The sequence below is a fragment of the Tupaia chinensis genome, unplaced genomic scaffold, assembly GCF_000334495.1.
Source record: "Tupaia chinensis unplaced genomic scaffold, TupChi_1.0 Scaffold000119_2, whole genome shotgun sequence".
In the NCBI taxonomy this organism is placed as follows: Eukaryota; Metazoa; Chordata; class Mammalia; order Scandentia; family Tupaiidae; genus Tupaia; species Tupaia belangeri.
Window position 1 is genome coordinate 1797144 of NW_006159586.1, and position 22802 is coordinate 1819945.

Genomic DNA, 22802 nt, shown 5'->3' on the forward strand with positions numbered 1-22802 from the left:
CTCCCCTGCCAGTCAGTGGGGAGGTGCTTACAAGAAATGTTAGAGATGTATTCCTAACGTATAGGTATTTGATACTGGATACCAATTCAATATTAAGCCACAGTGAAACTGTTTTCTTAATACAAGTGAGTTTAATTTCAATAGTTCGTGGCCTTGCTAACACGGCACCCCCTTTCTCTTTTTTCTTCCACACATTTTATTTTTCCTATTAGGTGTTTCTGTATAAAATAAAGCATACATTAACATTGAAATAAAAAATGCAATAAATATTTTAAAAAACATGTTCGTTAAACACGATCAGAGAGATCGAGTGACAATTATTTTCTGTAAAGTTAGGCAGACAATAAAAATTCAAAGATGAAAAAGTTGGGCTTCCTAATTTTGTCACTTACCCATATGTGTATATCTCATCTCTCTCTTCTTTTCTTTTCTTTCTTTCTTTTTTTTTTTTTTTTTTAATGAAATCAAGCCATCCCCTGGCCTGCTTTTCAATTATCGGTACTGTGGAAGTCCAACACTCCCTTGCCTAATTAAGCATATGCTTACTGGGATTAGCGCAGGAGAGGAGATTTGCCGCCTAACAAGGCCCTCCCCCTCCCAGCGCCATCTGTGCAGGGAGCCATGCCGAGAGTGATTTGGTGATTCACTGCAACCTGGTGAAGGGCCTGGCCAGGCTCCGAGAGAAAACAGGATATGGTAATTCTCTGGAGGCTTAGCCCAGCTCTGCTGTGGTTTCTCTGCTATGCTCTCTGAGTGCCCAGAACCAGCCTTCGGTTTTTATTGCTCTGCAGTGGTTTTTCCTTATGACACACTCTGGTTCAGACAGCATGAATTAGACAATGAACTTGTGAGCTTGTTACTTCTCGGTGAGACCCAGAGCAGTGGAGTCTTACCCAAGGTCACACTGCAAGCTAGTGGCAGAACGAAGACAGGGCCCAAGCACCCAGTTCCTGTCCAAGGTAGTAGAGCTTAAGAGGAAACTATTGTCAGCCCAAGGTAATACCACTTGTTACTGTCACGAGCCATGTCTCCATGTTTATAATCTGCTTGAGGGCAGCTCAAGTTCGAACTAGTCTATGCCACACGGAATGCTTGGCAAATGATTTCTAAATTGGGCAGGGTCGAATTGTATTAATTTTTAAATACAAGCATTCGTCTCCCTGAGGCCCTCCAAAGGCTGCCCCTTTTCAGAGCATTCTCATGCCACCATTAACTGGGACTTCTTGGTAAGGCAGCTAAGGTTTATTGTTCCTATCATAAGTTATTTTGATAGGTAATGCAGCACATTGTACAGAAGTCAAAAAAGTTACCAATGGAAAGTAATTGTCTCACACTCAGCTACTTAGTTACTCTCCTTGAACAAAAATGCTACTGTCAGGAGGTTATCCTTCTAGAGTTCCTCAATGAATGCACAAGTAGATACATACTTTCATTTACTCTATCTGCATGCTGCTCTATATTAGCACACATGCACTAGGCAACTATGTATTCTCAGTGCCAAATCCATCTAGTACTTTAAGACCTCCCTCCAAATTCATGATATTTTCTCTCCATTTATATTCAGCCAAAACTTTTCTTTTCATTCCTTGCAAGATTATGGCTGGGAGGATGTTCACAACTAATGACAAAAAGAAACGTAAGCATATGCTTATGTGCTTTTTAAATTTATGATTATTATTTTGTTTTGGAAAGAATTTTTTTCTATATAGCATATGTGCTTGCTGGAGAGACAGAGACAGAAAGCGAGAAATCACCCCCAGGAGGGATGGCCACACCATAATCCCTTTTCCTCCATTCTCTTGGGATTTGGGGCATGTACACATACACACCCAGGCCGAGTTTTAAGCCACTTGGTCTGGGACTGGAACCGTGGTCAACTACGTGGGAGTCCAGCATCCAGCAATGTAACCACTATGCCATCTGCTGGTCCCTTCTTTTTATTTTTCTGATGAGGGAGAGAAGTATTTTCAACAGAGTCTCTCCGTGCAGTGATCCTCACACCCCAGCTTCCCAGTTAGCTAGGACTACATGCAGCACACCTGTCCCGGTGTGTTTTAGGTTGGTCCCAGACCCATACCAGGCCTTTCACGTGACTCCAGCATCATCCAGCACTGCCTACAGCCTGCATCCCTGCCACTGGCCAGCAGTGCTTTCATCCTGCTGGGTTCATCCAACCATCTTCAGACAAGGGATTTGGTTTCCAGTTTCCACCCAGTAAAGAGAGCCATGAAAAACAGGCTTAATTCTTGTGTGTTGCTCCCAGGAAAGCCTAACTCCCCCTAAACTAGTCAGTAGGCACGTGGATTTCTAGGTTCAACTTTATTCATCAAGGGGGTGAGCGCCTATTACTTGACCTCTGACCAGTGATGGATAAATAGAAACAAAACTGTGTTGCCATGACATCACCAGACGCCGGTCTGTAACACCCTGCCTGGTGCGGGCGAGTGCTCTCTTTAATTGGAACCCCGAGTCCTCCTCTTTGGGACCCACCCTGAAGACCCAAGATGACGTATTGGTACCTGATTCCTGTTCGTTCTCTCCACCCTGCCAACGTTGACAACAACCTGACAGTGTGGTGACCTCAGCCTGCTCAAGTCCATGGACCTCTTCTCTCTCCAGCAGATGCGCCGCTGCCAGCCTCTCCTCACTCACCGCTCTGCTGTAGTGAACTTGTCCTGGGAACGCCCATGCCCTCGCCTTTTCTGCAAGCTTCAGAAAATGTCCCTCTTTGGGTGCGCACTCTCTTCCTGTGGGTCCTAAGTTTATTTTTCTGATTCTCCTCTACTTATCTGACCATTCCTTTTCTTTCCATTTTCAATGGAAAATGAATCATATCTGTTAGGAGTTACATTTAGTTTCATAGGATAGTAACTCTTCAAGAAAATAAAGCTTGTTTTTATTTTATTTACTTTTAAAAGAATTATTTATTTAATTATTTATTATTATTAGTCTTAATTTGCTTTAGGGCACTTGTGCTCACCAGAGAGAGGTGGGGAAGGAAAGAGGAGTGAGAAAGCAAGCTGCCAGGTGCAGGACTCGAACTGAGGTTAGCCGTGTGGCAGTCCAGTGACCCAACCACCATGCTGCTTGCTGGCCCGAAGCTTTTATTATTATTCCTTAAGAAACGCAGCGGCAAGCAGTTCAGGGTTGGTGCAGTGGCTTCACGGTGTCCCCAGTCTCCCAAGCAACTTCCAAATTTCTGCTCTCCATTCTTCACGTGTGGCTTTTGTTTTCAAGTGTGAAATGACTGTTCAAACTCTTGCCTTCTGTCCTCCATCCTGGCAGAATGAGGAAGAAGGACACCACAGGAAGAAAAGCTGCCATTTACATGAGGAAAGAAGAACCTTCCCAGAAGTGTCCAGCGTGCTTCCACTTAGAGCTCAGAGCGCTGGGCTGTGTCACGTGTTCATCCCTGAGAGGAGCGTGGACAGGTGATGGGAGCAGGCACATTGTCGCTCACGGTTACTAGTAAAGAAAATAAGGTGGATTACTGGGTTGGCCAGAGTACGCACCCGTCTAAATAACTGGTATTCCCCACCGTCGAGGAAACCCTTAGCCTTCTGTTCTCTGTATGTTCTTAGCCTGAGCCTAACTCTGGAAGATGCTCTATTTCTATCACTGCACCTTGGAATCCTCCTGTCCTAAGCTTCCTGTTCTTATCAAACACCAAGTCCTGCTAGTTCTTGCATGGCAACTGCTCTCACGTGCAGCGAGGACTTTCTGGTCCTTCGGTACCACTCCCACTCGGAGGCCACAGCACTCATGATAAGGGATGTCAGCAGCCTCCTGGGTGCAGCCCACATCTTCAGTGCCTTCCCATTCCACTGCCACCTGGCCGTCTTCTGCCAAGACACTTCCAATCCTGTTCTTCTGCATAAAGCACCAGGGTCCCACATCACCTGCCAGACAATGTCATGTGAGTAGGAGAGCCTTCAAGGCTGCTGGAATGGAGCTCACATGTACCTTTCTAGCCCTTCCTGTTACCACTCTGCTACCCGAGCCCTCAAAACTAACAAGGGTGTGACAGATTCAGCCATTCTGTCCTATCAACAAGGGAGGAGTCTTCAAAAGGTCCATGGAAAATGTGGACCATGAAAAAACTGCGTGTGAATTTCCAGATACTTTGCACCGAAATAAATTGTCCTCTGATTTCACTTTTCTGTGAGCCCTTCGAAGTATCCCCACACCTCATGCTTCTGCATGTTAGCTCATACTGGCCATCTCTTCTGAACCGCCCTCTGCCTTCTTCACCTGTGTTTCTGGGTCTGCCCTACATCTGACCTCCTCTGTGAAACTTTTCCAACCACTGTGGACTGCATGGCTCTATGCGTGCTTGGAGTAGAGGAGTGTGGTCCACTGATGCAGTGAAGAACATAACCCTAGGCTTCTGATGGACCTGGGTTCAAATCTCAACTCTTCCATTTACTTATCTATGAGATTTTGGATTGGCAGCTTCAGGTTTCCATCTGTCACTTGAGGATAATATTAGTGCCTAGCTCAAAAGGTGTTGTGAGGAATAAATGAGATAATTAACTTGAGCAGAGAATCTGACACATAGAAAGAGCTTAGTACTGTTCCATGGTTATTATTGTAGCAGGTGTTCTTTGTCCACCCAGATTCCTCTTATTTTTAATTTTCTAATTATTCAATAAAGTAGTCAAGAATCTAGTATTTTTTAAATTAAAAAATTTTAAAGAATTATTTAATTTTTAAAATTTATTTTCTTCAATTTGCTATGGAGCATGTGTGAATGTGAGAGAGAGAGAGAGAAAGAGAAAGAGAAAGGAAGCACAAAACTGAGAAAGCAAGCTGCCAGGTCCAGGACTTGAACCACAGTCAGCTATGTGGGAGTTCTACACCCCAATCACCATGCCACCTACTGGCTCCTAAAAAATGTAATCTTAGGCCACTTGCATGTGCACACGAGAGAGAGAGAGAGAGAGACCCTCGTCCACACCATGATTCCCTTCCTCCAGCCCACCAGCCCATCAGGCCTTCGCCACTCACTGACAGCACTGGCAGGCTGGGCATTTGACCTAGTCACCATGTGGGAGCCAGCTGATCTGGAGCAGCCCTTTACGGCTGCATCACAGAGCAGCCCTCCAGACTCCTCTTCACACAGCTGCAGGTGCTCTAACTGCGCCTTCTCCCAGCACGGCCTTCTTCAGAGGGAGCTGACCCAATCTCCTGCTGTAGCTAGATGCTTCATAGTGTCTAAGCCAGGGGTCCTCCAACTAAGATCTGTGGTTTATATTTTATACAGCCCACGAGTTAAAACCTGTTTTCACATTTTTAAAGTTGAAAAAAATCCAAGTAGGATACAAGACAGAGAGGCTACATGTAACCCCTAAAGCTAAAACCTTCACTATCTGCCTTTATGGGAAAAGTTTGATGACCCCTGGTCAAAGCAAATTATGGTAATCCCATTCTCTGCTAGAGCCTCTCTTAGTGGTAGGCACAAGACCAAATTCTGACCAGTAATGAGAACTTGCCTGGGGACCTTGTCACATCTGATTGGGTGCCAGAATGTGCTGTCACTCTCACACTCCAGGGGAATGATGCCAAGCAAGCCCCCCATAGACAGAAATGGAGAGATGACAAGAACCTGGGTTCTTATTATTTCTTTCTTTTTTATCTTAAAGGATTATTTATTTAATTTTATTAATTGTTACTTTTCCAATGTGCTATAGGGCACGTGGACTCCCCAGAGAGAGGCAGAGAGAGAGGGAGAGTGAGAAAGCAAGCCACCAGGTCCAAGACTTCAACTACAGTCGGCCATGTGGGAGTCCAGTGCCTCAAGCACCACGCCACTTATGGCCCCTCTTGTTATTTATGATGTATCAACCAATCACATAATCTAATTTATCTCTGAACTTCTGGTTATTATGCAATAATCTCCTTACCGTTGAAGGCAATTTGAGTCAGGGAGTTATACACTCTGTGGCCCAAGTGCAGGAGGATAGCCCAGGCTATGCAGTGGCAACAAATCAGTCCTGATACTTAGTAGCTTCAACATCAGAAAGACTTACTTCCTGCTTAGTTACATGTCTAATGTGGGTGGATGGTGCGCTGAACCAAGCAGTTACCAAGTGACCCAGGCTGATGGAGACTCCCACATTTTGTAGCTGCCCCACCTTGAACGAGAGCCGTCCATGGTCACTATGGAGAAGAGAAGGGCTGGAGAGCTGAATGTTTCTCTATTGGGAGTAAGTTCCTCGAAGATAGAAGTCATGTCTTTTCATAGATACCCGAGGACCTCACACTCTGATGAATACAGAATGAGGAGTAATGAGTGAATCATTTAAATCAGTTGTTCCTCTCCCATATAACAGTCCAGAGGCATTTTAATGTGATGGCCACTTCAGGTCCCCCCAATCATTCAAGGACTCAGATTCTATCATTTTGCTCTGATAAGATACAGTCAATATCGAGAGCAGCCGAAGCAAGATGGGTCAAAGTCAGAGTGGCAGTCATGGTCCTGGAGGTAGCAAGAAGAATGACAAGGACAAGAAAAAGAAGTATGAATCTCCTGTCCCGACTAGAGTGGGGGAAAAAAAGAAAACTAAGGTACCAGATTCTGCCAGCACACTGCCCTGGTGACACCTCACACACTGTGCCAGTTTAAATGAAATTGGAGAGAATTAAAGACTACCTTCTTATGGAAGAAGAATTCATTAGAAATCAGGAACAGATGAAACCGTTAGGAGAAAAGCTAGAGGAGGAAAGATCAAAGGTGGATGATCTGAGGGGCCCCAATGTTGGTGCGAACCTTGAAAGAGATCGTTGATGACAATCGTGCCATCGCGTCTACATCTGTGGGCTCAGAACACTATGGCAGCATTCTGTCATTTGTAGACAAGGATCTGTTGGAACTGGGCTCTCGGTCCTGCTCAGCCACAAGGTGCATGCAGTGATAGGGTACTGATGGATGACAAGTCATAGGGATGGTCATAGGGATGAGCGTGGAAAAGGCCCTGCAGGAGACCTATGCCGATATTGGGGTGTTGGACAACCAAATCCAGGAGATTAAGGAATCTGTGCAACTTCTTCTCATCCATCCTGAATATGAAGAAGGAAGGGTATAAAGTCCCCTAAGGGGGTCATTCTCTGTGGTCCCCCGGCACAGGTAAAACTTTAGTAGCCAAAGCAGTTGCAAACCAAACTTCGGCCACTTTCTTGAGAGTGGTTGACTCTGAACTTAATCAGAAGCACCTGGGTGATGGGCCTAAACTTGTACGGGCACTGTTTCGAGTTGCTGAAGGTCATGCACCATCCATCATATTTATTAATGAAATCGGTGCCATTGGGACAAAAAGATAGGACTCAAATTCTGGTGATGAAAGAGAAATTCAGCGAGCAATGTTGGAACTGTCGAACCAGCTGGATGGATTTGATTCAAGGGGAGATGTGAAAGTTATCATGGCCACAAACTGGACAGGAACTGGATCCAGCGCTTATTAGACCAGGCCGCATTGAACAGGAAGATTGTGTTCTCCTTGCCCGATGAAAAGACCAACAGGTGCAGATTTCAGATTCCCACAAGCAGGATGACACTGGCTGATGGTGTAACTCTGGCCGACCTGATCGTGGCTAAGAATGACCTGTCTGGTGCCGGCATCAAGGCAGTTTGTACAGAAGCTGGTCTGACGGCCTTGAGAGAACACAGAATGAAAGCAACGAAGACTTCAAAAAAAATCTAAAGAAAATTTTCTTTATAAAAAAACAAGACAGCACCCCTGAGGGTCTTTATCTCTAGTGAACCGCCGTCACCATCAGGAAAGTTGTTGGCAGTTTTCCTGACCCTGGTGAGGGGTGAGGTTGGGAGAGTGCCCACAGGAATCCATGTTGCGACTGATTTTTATTACGAACCTCCCTTGTGTCTTCTGGAGTGTGACGTGGAGGATGCTCACTGGGCAGCCTTCGTCTGCTGGTCAGTGTGCAGGTCTCTGCTTCTCAATGAAGTGTGCTTTTTCGCACACACACACTGATATAATCACACACAAAGATACAATCAGTGTCTCTGTACAGTCCAAGGAGGCTTACCAAGGTGGGGAGGAGAGAAGATTGGTATATTGCCTCACTCTAAAATGTGAGAAAGGGGGAAGATCAGAAAAAGAGGGCAAGCAGTTTCCTTCTAAGAAAGAACAATGGGGGCAGCAGGTGGCTTTGTGGTTAAGTAGCTGGCCTCCCACATGGCTGACCCTGTTTTAAGTCCTGGACTTGGTGGCTTGAAAAATCATACCAAGACTGTGTGCTTGTGTGTTCAAAACCCCAGGAGGAAGATGGAGGAGAAGGGAGAAGGGATTGTGGTGTGGTGGCTCTCCTTCTGTGGGGTGATTTCTCACTTTCTCTCTCTTCATCTCTTTCTGTCTCTCTTCAACGAAGCACACAATGGCAAAAACCCCCCAGAAAAGAAAAGAAAGAGAGAGAGAGAGAGAGAGGAAGAAAGAAGGAACAATGGTATAATTGGATCTCTGAATTGAGTTCTTTATCCATGGATTTAATCCAACTCACTGTGGACCAAAAATATTTGAAAAATAGAAACAGTGAAAAACAATATAAATAAAAGTAAATACAATGTAACAACTATTTGCAAGGCATTTACTTGTGTAAGGTATTATCAGTAATCTAGAGATGTATCCAGGAGGATCTGTGTAGGTTATATGCAAATATTATGCCATTTGTGTAGCACAGTTGAGCGTATGTGCATTTTGGTGTCTGCTGGGTATTCTGGAACCAATCTCCCATGAATACCAAGAGAGAACGGTAATTAGTCATGGTCCTGGAGGTAGCAAGAAGAATGACAAGGACAAGAAAAAGAAGTATGAATCTCCTGTCCCGACTAGAGTGGGGGAAAAAAAGAAAACTAAGGTACCAGATTCTGCCAGCACACTGCCCTGGTGACACCTCACACACTGTGCCAGTTTAAATCTGCCAGCACACTGCCGTGGTGACACCTCACACACTGTGCCAGTTTAAATGAAATTGGAGAGAATTAAAGACTACCTTCTTATGGAAGAAGAATTCATTAGAAATCAGGAACAGATGAAACCGTTAGGAGAAAAGCTAGAGGAGGAAAGATCAAAGGTGGATGATCTGAGGGGCCCCAATGTTGGTGCGAACCTTGAAAGAGATCGTTGATGACAATCGTGCCATCGCGTCTACATCTGTGGGCTCAGAACACTATGGCAGCATTCTGTCATTTGTAGACAAGGATCTGTTGGAACTGGGCTCTCGGTCCTGCTCAGCCACAAGGTGCATGCAGTGATAGGGTACTGATGGATGACAAGTCATAGGGATGGTCATAGGGATGAGCGTGGAAAAGGCCCTGCAGGAGACCTATGCCGATATTGGGGTGTTGGACAACCAAATCCAGGAGATTAAGGAATCTGTGCAACTTCTTCTCATCCATCCTGAATATGAAGAAGGAAGGGTATAAAGTCCCCTAAGGGGGTCATTCTCTGTGGTCCCCCGGCACAGGTAAAACTTTAGTAGCCAAAGCAGTTGCAAACCAAACTTCGGCCACTTTCTTGAGAGTGGTTGACTCTGAACTTAATCAGAAGCACCTGGGTGATGGGCCTAAACTTGTACGGGCACTGTTTCGAGTTGCTGAAGGTCATGCACCATCCATCATATTTATTAATGAAATCGGTGCCATTGGGACAAAAAGATAGGACTCAAATTCTGGTGATGAAAGAGAAATTCAGCGAGCAATGTTGGAACTGTCGAACCAGCTGGATGGATTTGATTCAAGGGGAGATGTGAAAGTTATCATGGCCACAAACTGGACAGGAACTGGATCCAGCGCTTATTAGACCAGGCCGCATTGAACAGGAAGATTGTGTTCTCCTTGCCCGATGAAAAGACCAACAGGTGCAGATTTCAGATTCCCACAAGCAGGATGACACTGGCTGATGGTGTAACTCTGGCCGACCTGATCGTGGCTAAGAATGACCTGTCTGGTGCCGGCATCAAGGCAGTTTGTACAGAAGCTGGTCTGACGGCCTTGAGAGAACACAGAATGAAAGCAACGAAGACTTCAAAAAAAATCTAAAGAAAATTTTCTTTATAAAAAAACAAGACAGCACCCCTGAGGGTCTTTATCTCTAGTGAACCGCCGTCACCATCAGGAAAGTTGTTGGCAGTTTTCCTGACCCTGGTGAGGGGTGAGGTTGGGAGAGTGCCCACAGGAATCCATGTTGCGACTGATTTTTATTACGAACCTCCCTTGTGTCTTCTGGAGTGTGACGTGGAGGATGCTCACTGGGCAGCCTTCGTCTGCTGGTCAGTGTGCAGGTCTCTGCTTCTCAATGAAGTGTGCTTTTTCGCACACACACACTGATATAATCACACACAAAGATACAATCAGTGTCTCTGTACAGTCCAAGGAGGCTTACCAAGGTGGGGAGGAGAGAAGATTGGTATATTGCCTCACTCTAAAATGTGAGAAAGGGGGAAGATCAGAAAAAGAGGGCAAGCAGTTTCCTTCTAAGAAAGAACAATGGGGGCAGCAGGTGGCTTTGTGGTTAAGTAGCTGGCCTCCCACATGGCTGACCCTGTTTTAAGTCCTGGACTTGGTGGCTTGAAAAATCATACCAAGACTGTGTGCTTGTGTGTTCAAAACCCCAGGAGGAAGATGGAGGAGAAGGGAGAAGGGATTGTGGTGTGGTGGCTCTCCTTCTGTGGGGTGATTTCTCACTTTCTCTCTCTTCATCTCTTTCTGTCTCTCTTCAACGAAGCACACAATGGCAAAAACCCCCCAGAAAAGAAAAGAAAGAGAGAGAGAGAGAGAGAGGAAGAAAGAAGGAACAATGGTATAATTGGATCTCTGAATTGAGTTCTTTATCCATGGATTTAATCCAACTCACTGTGGACCAAAAATATTTGAAAAATAGAAACAGTGAAAAACAATATAAATAAAAGTAAATACAATGTAACAACTATTTGCAAGGCATTTACTTGTGTAAGGTATTATCAGTAATCTAGAGATGTATCCAGGAGGATCTGTGTAGGTTATATGCAAATATTATGCCATTTGTGTAGCACAGTTGAGCGTATGTGCATTTTGGTGTCTGCTGGGTATTCTGGAACCAATCTCCCATGAATACCAAGAGAGAACGGTAATTGCTCACATCGTACCCGCTCTCATTCTGCTGAAGAAAATTTAGTCTTAGAGGGCCACTCACATAGCTGCAAGGGAGGCTGGGAACGGTTACCTCTAGCTAGGCAAACACATGCCCAGCCAAAATTCTATACCGAGGAAGTAGGGAGAATGAATCTGGGAGATGACAGGAGCGTACTCCAGGAAAAATAGCTTCTGGGTAAACAACTAGTATTCTGTGTCACACAAAATATGGGTGAAATAAATACATAATAATTGGAATAATCAAAGTGGAAAATGATTCTTCATAAAACTTAAAAACTTAAATAAAAACTTAAAGAATACCTGGTTCAAAGCTATCATTTTATTTTCAGAAGTTATCTATTGGATTTTCTATTTATAAAATTCAAATATGCTCATATAGAAATAGGTAATTTAGAAAAGGAAATTCCCTGGACCTCACCAATAAATTTGGTCCCATGCCTTTATTCTCTCTCTGTTTAAGGCCCAATTTATATCGCTAGCCCTGAGCTCTTCCTGGAATGTTTTAAATGCCTGCTTGACATCTGCATTTAGGTAGATAATGAAAATAGAAATATTCCAAATATAATATTCCCAAATTGATTATTCACTAGGAGGACTCATAGAACTCACTGGCCTTGGGTATATTCTCAGTTACAGTTTATTACAGTGAAAGGACACAGATTAAAACCAGCCAAGAGGGACCAATAGATGACATGATGGTTAAGGCGCTGGACTTCCTCACTGACTGTGGTTCGAGTCCTACTGACCTGCTGTCCTCACTCCCCCCCTCCCCCTGTCTCTCTCTGGTGAGTTCATATGCCCTAGAGCAAACTAAGAAATAATAATGATAATAAATAAAATTAAATACATAATTCTTCAAAACGAAACAGCCAAGAGGCACATGTGACAGAGTTTAGAAAAGGCTCAAGCACTGTTGTCTTCCTCTGATGGAGTTCAAAGCAGTGCCACTTTTGCGGTGACCACGTGTGATAGTATAACTGTCGCCAGTTGGGGAAGCTAACCCAGGCTGGCGTTCGGAGCTTTGGTTAGGGCTCGATTCCCACATGTGGCTGACCTCCATGTGACTCACCGGGTCTCCGTTTCCAGCTCATCCTGAGGTGGAGCTGACGCCGCCCTGTGACCTGAGCTTCCCCGCCCCTAGATCACACTGTTGTACTATCTGGAGTGACCCAAGGCTCCCGGACAAACAAAAACATTCCTATCAGGCATGACATTCCAGGGGCTTTAGAGATTACTTTCCAGAAGCTTAGGGCGAAGGCCGGAACTCTCTTTGGGCACGATGCAATTTACTACATCCCCCTGCGAACACTTTCACTACATTTCTAAGTCTGTACCTGCTTTGAATTAGAAGGAAAATAGATCAGACCTTTTGGCTTGGTGTTCTTTCCATCCGGCAACTGGAGCTCCTGGCATTGAGAACAGAGCTGGCACTGCCGAGGTACTTGGGAAGTACTTGCTGGGTGGATGGACTGTGGCCGCACAGGCGAGTGACCGTTTCCGGGATGTGTGCTGTGAGATTGTGGTCACTACAGTCATGGTTGACATTGTTTTTGGTTTTCTTTGTGTCGGCCTTTCTTTGCTCTTCCTGGTAGATTTCAGAGAGAGGCATGATGCCACCTCAGTGGAAGACAACCCTCTCGTTTCACAGATGAGGAAGCTCACATCCAGAAAGGCTGTTACCTGTCCACGCAGGGACAAGATGGGCCAGAATATACCAGAGGTTTCCCAACTTACAAAACGTTTCTCAGTGCATTAGTTCCTCTTTTCCTTTAAAATGACAACAAAGCTCTTTCCTTCAAATGAACGTATTACTGAACAGTGACAGTGCTTGACTTTGGGACACCCTGCAGTTGCCCAGCCTGCCTCACGGCGATGGCACTAATACATCGGAAATTCATCAGTTCCAAGGCTAGCAGAATGAAATGACTAAAGACCTGGACACTAATTCTCCCTTTAAACAATCAGAACTCACTGTGCACTTATTCTGATGAGAATTGATTTCCAGCGGAGTCCCTCAAATATTTCATAGTATCACGATTTTCCAAGACAAGCTGGACCAGCAGGGGGCACAGCGTTAAGGTGTGAGACTTCCACACGGTCGACAGCAGTTTGAGTCCTGGATCTAGTAGCTTCCTTTCTCACTTACATAATTCTTCAAAACGAAACAGCCAAGAGGCACATGTGACAGAGTTTAGAAAAGGCTCAAGCACTGTTGTCTTCCTCTGATGGAGTTCAAAGCAGTGCCACTTTTGCGGTGACCACGTGTGATAGTATAACTGTCGCCAGTTGGGGAAGCTAACCCAGGCTGGCGTTCGGAGCTTTGGTTAGGGCTCGATTCCCACATGTGGCTGACCTCCATGTGACTCACCGGGTCTCCGTTTCCAGCTCATCCTGAGGTGGAGCTGACGCCGCCCTGTGACCTGAGCTTCCCCGCCCCTAGATCACACTGTTGTACTATCTGGAGTGACCCAAGGCTCCCGGACAAACAAAAACATTCCTATCAGGCATGACATTCCAGGGGCTTTAGAGATTACTTTCCAGAAGCTTAGGGCGAAGGCCGGAACTCTCTTTGGGCACGATGCAATTTACTACATCCCCCTGCGAACACTTTCACTACATTTCTAAGTCTGTACCTGCTTTGAATTAGAAGGAAAATAGATCAGACCTTTTGGCTTGGTGTTCTTTCCATCCGGCAACTGGAGCTCCTGGCATTGAGAACAGAGCTGGCACTGCCGAGGTACTTGGGAAGTACTTGCTGGGTGGATGGACTGTGGCCGCACAGGCGAGTGACCGTTTCCGGGATGTGTGCTGTGAGATTGTGGTCACTACAGTCATGGTTGACATTGTTTTTGGTTTTCTTTGTGTCGGCCTTTCTTTGCTCTTCCTGGTAGATTTCAGAGAGAGGCATGATGCCACCTCAGTGGAAGACAACCCTCTCGTTTCACAGATGAGGAAGCTCACATCCAGAAAGGCTGTTACCTGTCCACGCAGGGACAAGATGGGCCAGAATATACCAGAGGTTTCCCAACTTACAAAACGTTTCTCAGTGCATTAGTTCCTCTTTTCCTTTAAAATGACAACAAAGCTCTTTCCTTCAAATGAACGTATTACTGAACAGTGACAGTGCTTGACTTTGGGACACCCTGCAGTTGCCCAGCCTGCCTCACGGCGATGGCACTAATACATCGGAAATTCATCAGTTCCAAGGCTAGCAGAATGAAATGACTAAAGACCTGGACACTAATTCTCCCTTTAAACAATCAGAACTCACTGTGCACTTATTCTGATGAGAATTGATTTCCAGCGGAGTCCCTCAAATATTTCATAGTATCACGATTTTCCAAGACAAGCTGGACCAGCAGGGGGCACAGCGTTAAGGTGTGAGACTTCCACACGGTCGACAGCAGTTTGAGTCCTGGATCTAGTAGCTTCCTTTCTCACTTCTCCTTCCTTCCTCTGGTGAGCACACATGCCCTATAGCAAACTAAAAAATAATAATAATAAATAAAATAAAATAATTACTTGAAAAGAAAAGGAAAAGGGACCAGCAGATGGCATAATGGCTAGGTTGTCGGACTCCCACATAGCCAACTGTGCTTCGAGTTCTGGACCCAGTGGCTTGAAACTCATGCTGGGCACATGTGAATCCCAAAATCCTGAGAGGAGAATGGATTGAGGTGTGGCCATTCCCACTGAGAGGTGATTTCTCACTCTCTCTCTCTCTCTCTCTCTCTCTGTCTCTCCAGTGAGTGCATGTGCCCTATACCAAAAATCTCTCTAAAAGAAAAGAAAAGTTCCCACCCAGGGGCCTGGCTCGGTAGCCAAGCTCTTGGTGAAAGGTCTATTCTGTTTTTTTTTTTTTTTAATTTAAAGAGAGAAAGGGTTTTTTTTTAAAGAGTTATTTAATTTAATTTTATTAGTTATTATTATTTCCAGTTTGTTCAGACAGAGAGAGAGAGGGAAAGCGAGAAAGCAAGCCACCAGGTCCAGGACTTGAACCTAAGTTGGCCATGTGGGAGTCCAACACCTTTAACCACCATGCCACCTGCTGGCCCCAAAAGGTACATTCTTAAAAAGTATGTTGTAAAGTTAATGTTTGACCAGATAGCTGAGATTGTAACAGTAACAGTGAGTCCAGGAACCCAGAACAAAAAGCCTTAACCTGTCCTATTTTTACAGTCACTCTCCTGCAACCATCAGGGCCCCCCAAGGTCCCTGCCACATTTCTGACCCCAGAGTGATGCAAGCTTCATATTTACTCATTACAGATAATGCGCCAGGCAATGGGTTCTCATTTTTAATAAAGATCGTTGCACACGTACATGAGAGAGGGAGAGAAGAGAATCCTTGACAGGGTCTCATTGTGCTGGGACCCTTTTTCCCCAGCAATCCAGCACCTCAGGATCCTGGGTGCTCACACACACACACACACACACACACACATACGCAGCCTGCATGTTTTCAGGCTGACCTGGGATCTGAACCTGTGGTCACTACATGGCTTCCAGTCATGCAGGGCACTTGAATGACCACTGTGCCAAGCCACTGGGCTCAGACAACGTTCTGAGTGCCTTGCAGACATTGACCATATATGCCTTACTACGACTAATACAGCAGTCCCCAACTTTGTTGGCAACAAGGGTCAGTTATGTGGAAGACAATTTTTTCATGGACTTGGGGGGTGGTGGGCGGTGGTATCAGGATGGTTCAAGCACATTACATTTATCGAGCACTTTATTTTTATTATTATTACATTGTAATAATAAGGACGGTACCAGTCCGTGGCCCCGAGGTTGGGGACCCCTGACCTATGAGGCGCCGTTATCGTCATCACCCCTGATAGGGAACTGAAGCACACAAAGGTTAACTCCATGTCCTCCCAGTGGGTAAGCGGCTCTAGGATTCAAACAGCAGCAGGTTAGCTAGAATCTGATATCGCCTCTCTCCTCCTCATCACCCCTGCATTCAAGATCATAACACCAGTGAAATTCGATTACATTGAACTTGAAGGATGTTTCAGTATTCTGTTTCTGTGTAACAAATTACCACAGATGTGATGGCTTAAAAGAACATGAGTTTATTACGTCGCAGTTCCTGCAGGTGGGGAGTCTGGGTCCTCTCAGCTTGGGTCCTCTCCTGCTGATCTTGCTGAGCAAGTAGGAAGCCCAGACTACGACTTCGCCCTAGGTGTGAGTCCCTTCCCAGCTCATTTCCTGTGGCCATAGGTCTGAGGACGAACAGGCCCCGGAGGTTACCTGCTGTCCTCTGCCGTGGCCTTCTGCACTCATGGCAGTGGTTTCCTCAAGGCCAACAGAAGAGCTGCTTTGAATCCTGCTTCCCTCCATCTCTGACTTCCAGAACCCCTTTTAAAAGGTTCTCCTGGCGACCAGCAGATGGCATACTGGTTACATTACTGGACTCCCACAGAGTCAACTGCAATTTGAGTCCCAAATGTGGTGGCTTAAACTCTTGCTGGGCGCATGTGCATGTATGCCCAAAATCCCAAGAGGAGAATAGAGGAGAAGGGATTGTGGCGTGACCATCCACCCTGGGGGGCGGTGATTTCTTGCTTTCTGTCTCTCTGGGGAACACATGTGCCTTATAGCAAAAATCTCTCGTAGAAAAAAAGAAAGCAGAGGAGGGGGGGCTGGCAGATGATATGGTGGTTAAGGGCACTGAACTTCCACATGACCAACCACGGGTTGAGTCCCGGACCTGGTGGATTGCTTTCTGACTTTCCTTCTCTCTCTCTTTCTTTCTTGCTCTGTCCCTCTCTGGTCAAAATAAAATAAATAAAAAAATAAAGACGTTAATAAAATAATTTTTTTAAAAAATAATAAAAATGAAGGGCTTGCCTGATTAAGTCAGGCCCACCCAGGATAACCTTCCATTTGATCAATTTACAGTCAACTACGGAGAGAACTTCATCACATTAACAAAATCGCCTCATCTTTACTGTGTATCTAATGGCCACGCTCAGAGGGAGGACATCCCATGGGGCGCAGGAACACAACAGGACAGGACTTCGGCCCACCCTGGGATTCTGCCGGCCACGGAAGATGATACTGACGTGGGAAATGTCATAAAATGTAGGAGTGGAGGGAGGGACGGCGAGCAGGGCAGAGAGCAATTCCTACATGGAGGTTTATGACATATATAATTTATTTATTTTGAGCGGCAGCTGGTTCCTCCTCGCTGCCACCGGCTCACTGTGACCACCAACCAACCACTCGGTACTCCCAGGTGTGCTCCAGGCTGGCTGATCTTGTCTTAGAAAGCCTTCACATTCTCCCTCCTTGTCCCCCAGATCCCCCAGCACTAACTTCACCCCAGGTAGTGTAGCCTTCCCAATCCAGGCCATCAGGGCAAAGTGTCCTTAGAGGTATGGGTATCACTGAGGCCTGGCTCAGGGCAATCAGGGGAGGTGTAAGCTATGAGGGCATTAAGAGGAAGCTAAGAGAAAAGCAAAGAGGAGGAATGTGCACTTACGTCATCTCTGCTCTTGTTATGATTATTATTTTTATTTGCTACAGGGTACTTGGTACAAGCCGGGCACAGAGAGAGAAGAGAGAAGGAAAGTCAAAAAGCATCCCCAGATGGGATGACCACACTGCTATCCCTTCTCCTCCGTTCTCCCCTCAGGAGTTTGGGCACACACACACACACAAGCATACACATATGCATACACACATGCCCAGTGTGTTTTTCTTTTTTTAAAAAATTTATTTATTTATTCATTTATTTATTTTCATTTGACTAGAGAGAGACACAGAGAGAGACAGAGGGAAAGTGAGAAAGCAAGCCACCAGGTCTGAGACTTGAACCGTGGTTGGCCACGTGGGAGTGTCCAGTGCCTTAACCACCACGCCACCTGCTGGTCCCCCCCAGTGTTTTTCAAACTGCCAGCTCCGGGACTCAAACTGCATGGTCAGTTGCCTCAACCACCATGCCCCCTGGCTGGCCCTGCTTCTGACCTTTCTGAGATATTCTCAAGTGTCTTCAGCTCTTTGAAAGATATTCTCAGATGATCAAATTACTATAATTAAAGCTCTTTTTAAAAAAAGCATTATTTAACTTTATTGATTTTTAATTTGACTAGAGAGGGAACGAGAGAGCGAGAGAGCAAGAGAGAGTGTGAGCAAGCTGCCAGGTCCAGGACTCAAGCTGTGGTAGGTCATGTGGGAATCCACAGCCCTTAACGACGCCACCTGCTGGCCCCCATAAAAGCTCTTAATTGAACACTTCTCTTATACATTTCCTTGACCCCTCCCCACTACACCTTTCATCCTGTTCACAGTATTGGCTGGACACATGCCCTACGAATCTGGAGGTGGAAGAGAAGTGTGCCCTGGTCGAAGCAGCCAAACAGCTGTGTCCCTGTCACGGGACAAAGTCATAGGTTCTTTCTGGATACAAACTTCACTAGGATGTACATTTGCTTAGCAGCCATGAAGCCAGGCATTGGGGGTGAGCTGTGCTGTGTTTTAGGAGACAACAGGTTCCTTCTGTATTTGATCAAGCCAGAAGAGTTCAAAATAAAGCCAGGGAGATACCATGAAAATAGTCAGAACTCCTCCTTGTCAAAAAAAAACAAAAACAAAAACAAAAACCAAAAACAAAAAACAAAAGAAACAAACAAAAAAACCCACCAGCATCTGCATGAACGTGTAGGTGGAGTTTGCATAAGACGTAGGGTCAGGAATGGGGTCATTGACCTCTATGTCCCCCACCCGCCTCCTCCCCCACATCCGGTCCAGCACTGCACATGGCATCTGAATAAAGTCGGAATTCCCATCCAGGCCTTCCCTTGCACTTTGCCCTAGAGAGTAGTTTTAGCCTTTGTGGGCGAGGGAGCTTAGGAATTCCTTTCATTCACTCATTCTTTCATCTTTTTAACCAATATCTTTTCAATGCTGGGAAAGGATGATTTCTTTTCTAAGGACAGTGATGATAGACAAAGTTTTCACCTTTATTATGGTGGGTGAACGAGACTGCAGAGAAGTCTGTAATGGAACATATACTACAGTGTGTAATCCAATGTGTACTGCAGGGTAGTGATAACGGCTGTGACGTTTTAGACTATGACGAAAGCTGAGGTCCTTTTCACACACACACACGCACACGCACACGCACACGCACACGCACACATACAGGTCTGATTCAATTGCTGCCTGTAATTTTCAGAAGGACATTTATCCTTCCAATCTGATCCTCAGAGCTTCCCTCCAGCGGGGGCTCTCAGCCCGTAGTGAGTTGGTAGGGCTGATAGGAGGGCTCCGTGTCTACATACTTCAGAGTTCCTCTGGTGATTCTGCTGCCCAAGTGGCGGTAAGAACCATTGTTTGGGGGCCAGCAGGTGGCATAGTGGCCAGGTGGCTGACAGAGGTTCGAGTCCTAGACCTGGTAGCTTGAACATCATGCTGGATGCGTGTGCGTGCATTCTCAAAATCCTGAGAGAAAACTGAGAGAAGGGATTGCAGTGTGGTCATCCCCCCAGGGGTGATTTCTCTCTTTTTCTTTCAGCTTTCTGGTGAAGGCATGTGCCTTATAGCAAAAATCTGTCAAAGAAAAAGAAAAAGAACTATTGGTTTCAAGGACTTGATTTTAATGCACATTATAGAATTAAAATCTATACGTTACATTATAGAAAAGGAAAAAATATATACAAACAATATCTTATAGAGGTCCTGCCAAGAAAGACAAGCATACTTCTGAGACACCTGGCCAAAGGCCCATGCTGAGTCCCCAGAATGTACAGGCCAAGGCCTGTGCTAAAAGCTTTTCCAAACCGGGAAACAAGTTCGGTGTGCCTCTGAGGCCATCTTGATTTGCTTAGGCCAATCTTTTAACATGGAACCCTCTTTTCCCCTTTTTAACTCATGTTCCCTTTGGATCAAAACTTAAATCTCATCTCTTCCTGGAAATTCTGAAGTAAAGTCCTTAGTGAAGGGTAATCCCTGTTAAACTGGAGGCCTGGGCAGTTTAGATGTGGGGATTGGATGCCACGCCACAGTTGGCTGATGCAACCCGGATCTAGTCTGTCATCACACCTGTGCTGCACTCTGATCTAACCCGGATGTAGCACCGGCGCTCTACTCTGCACACGGGACTCTACTCCGTGGGAGTGTCCAGTGCCTTAACCACCACGCCACCTGCTGGTCCCCCCCAGTGTTTTTCAAACTGCCAGCTCCGGGACTCAAACTGCATGGTCAGTTGCCTCAACCACCATGCCCCCTGGCTGGCCATGCTTCTGACCTTTCTGAGATATTCTCAAGTGTCTTCAGCTCTTTGAAAGATATTCTCAGATGATCAAATTACTATAATTAAAGCTCTTTTTAAAAAAAGCATTATTTAACTTTATTGATTTTTAATTAAAGAGAGAGCGAGTGAGCAAGAGAGAGTGAGAAAGCAAGCTGCCAGGTCCAGGACTCAAGCTGTGGTAGGTCATGTGGGAATCCACAGCCCTTAACGACGCCACCTGCTGGCCCCCATAAAAGCTCTTAATTGAACACTTCTCTTATACATTTCCTTGACCCCTCCCCACTACACCTTTCATCCTGTTCACAGTATTGGCTGGACACATGCCCTACGAATCTGGAGGTGGAAGAGAAGTGTGCCCTGGTCGAAGCAGCCAAACAGCTGTGTCCCTGTCACGGGACAAAGTCATCGGTTAGGTTCTTTCTGGATACAAACTTCACTAGGATGTACATTTGCTTAGCAGCCATGAAGCCAGGCATTGGGGGTGAGCTGTTTGCTGTTTTAGGAGACAACAGGTTCCTTCTGTATTTGATCAAGCCAGAAGAGTTCAAAATAAAGCCAGGGAGATACCATGAAAATAGTCAGAACTCCTCCTTGTCAAAAAAAAACAAAAACAAAAACAAAAACCAAAAACAAAAAACAAAAGAAACAAACAAAAAAACCCACCAGCATCTGCATGAACGTGTAGGTGGAGTTTGCATAAGACGTAGGGTCAGGAATGGGGTCATTGACCTCTATGTCCCCCACCCGCCTCCTCCCCCACATCCGGTCCAGCACTGCACATGGCATCTGAATAAAGTCGGAATTCCCATCCAGGCCTTCCCTTGCACTTTGCCCTAGAGAGTAGTTTTAGCCTTTGTGGGCGAGGGAGCTTAGGAATTCCTTTCATTCACTCATTCTTTCATCTTTTTAACCAATATCTTTTCAATGCTGGGAAAGGATGATTTCTTTTCTAAGGACAGTGATGATAGACAAAGTTTTCACCTTTATTATGGTGGGTGAACGAGACTGCAGAGAAGTCTGTAATGGAACATATACTACAGTGTGTAATCCAATGTGTACTGCAGGGTAGTGATAACGGCTGTGACGTTTTAGACTATGACGAAAGCTGAGGTCCTTTTCACACACACACACGCACACGCACACGCACACGCACACGCACACATACAGGTCTGATTCAATTGCTGCCTGTAATTTTCAGAAGGACATTTATCCTTCCAATCTGATCCTCAGAGCTTCCCTCCAGCGGGGGCTCTCAGCCCGTAGTGAGTTGGTAGGGCTGATAGGAGGGCTCCGTGTCTACATACTTCAGAGTTCCTCTGGTGATTCTGCTGCCCAAGTGGCGGTAAGAACCATTGTTTGGGGGCCAGCAGGTGGCATAGTGGCCAGGTGGCTGACAGAGGTTCGAGTCCTAGACCTGGTAGCTTGAACATCATGCTGGATGCGTGTGCGTGCATTCTCAAAATCCTGAGAGAAAACTGAGAGAAGGGATTGCAGTGTGGTCATCCCCCCAGGGGTGATTTCTCTCTTTTTCTTTCAGCTTTCTGGTGAAGGCATGTGCCTTATAGCAAAAATCTGTCAAAGAAAAAGAAAAAGAACTATTGGTTTCAAGGACTTGATTTTAATGCACATTATAGAATTAAAATCTATACGTTACATTATAGAAAAGGAAAAAATATATACAAACAATATCTTATAGAGGTCCTGCCAAGAAAGACAAGCATACTTCTGAGACACCTGGCCAAAGGCCCATGCTGAGTCCCCAGAATGTACAGGCCAAGGCCTGTGCTAAAAGCTTTTCCAAACCGGGAAACAAGTTCGGTGTGCCTCTGAGGCCATCTTGATTTGCTTAGGCCAATCTTTTAACATGGAACCCTCTTTTCCCCTTTTTAACTCATGTTCCCTTTGGATCAAAACTTAAATCTCATCTCTTCCTGGAAATTCTGAAGTAAAGTCCTTAGTGAAGGGTAATCCCTGTTAAACTGGAGGCCTGGGCAGTTTAGATGTGGGGATTGGATGCCACGCCACAGTTGGCTGATGCAACCCGGATCTAGTCTGTCATCACACCTGTGCTGCACTCTGATCTAACCCGGATGTAGCACCGGCGCTCTACTCTGCACACGGGACTCTACTCTGCACACGGGACTCTAGTCTGCACATGTCACCAGATTGCACGTGGCACACTAGTCTGCTCTTCCCTTAGACTACCATACATGGACCATTTCTACCTCTAAGACACTCTCCCTCCCTATACTCATAAAAATTGCTAAGCCCACCCTAGCGCAGGACTTCTCTGGCCTGTCTCTCCATCTCTCTTTCTCTGTCGGATCGGTGAAATTGCCCAGGAGCGCTCCCAATAAAGGCTCTACATTTCTATTTTCTCACGTGGTCAGTCCAT

At 45.6% G+C, this 22802-nt stretch overlaps 2 pseudogenes; both read left to right on the forward strand.

The window, feature by feature from the left end:
- The first annotated feature begins 6447 nt into the window (after positions 1–6447).
- On the forward strand, positions 6448–7756 carry LOC102501769 (26S proteasome regulatory subunit 4 pseudogene; annotated as a pseudogene).
- A 1025-nt stretch (positions 7757–8781) lies between these two features.
- Positions 8782–10110, forward strand: LOC102480639 (26S proteasome regulatory subunit 4 pseudogene; annotated as a pseudogene).
- Positions 10111–22802: the final 12692 nt, after the last annotated feature.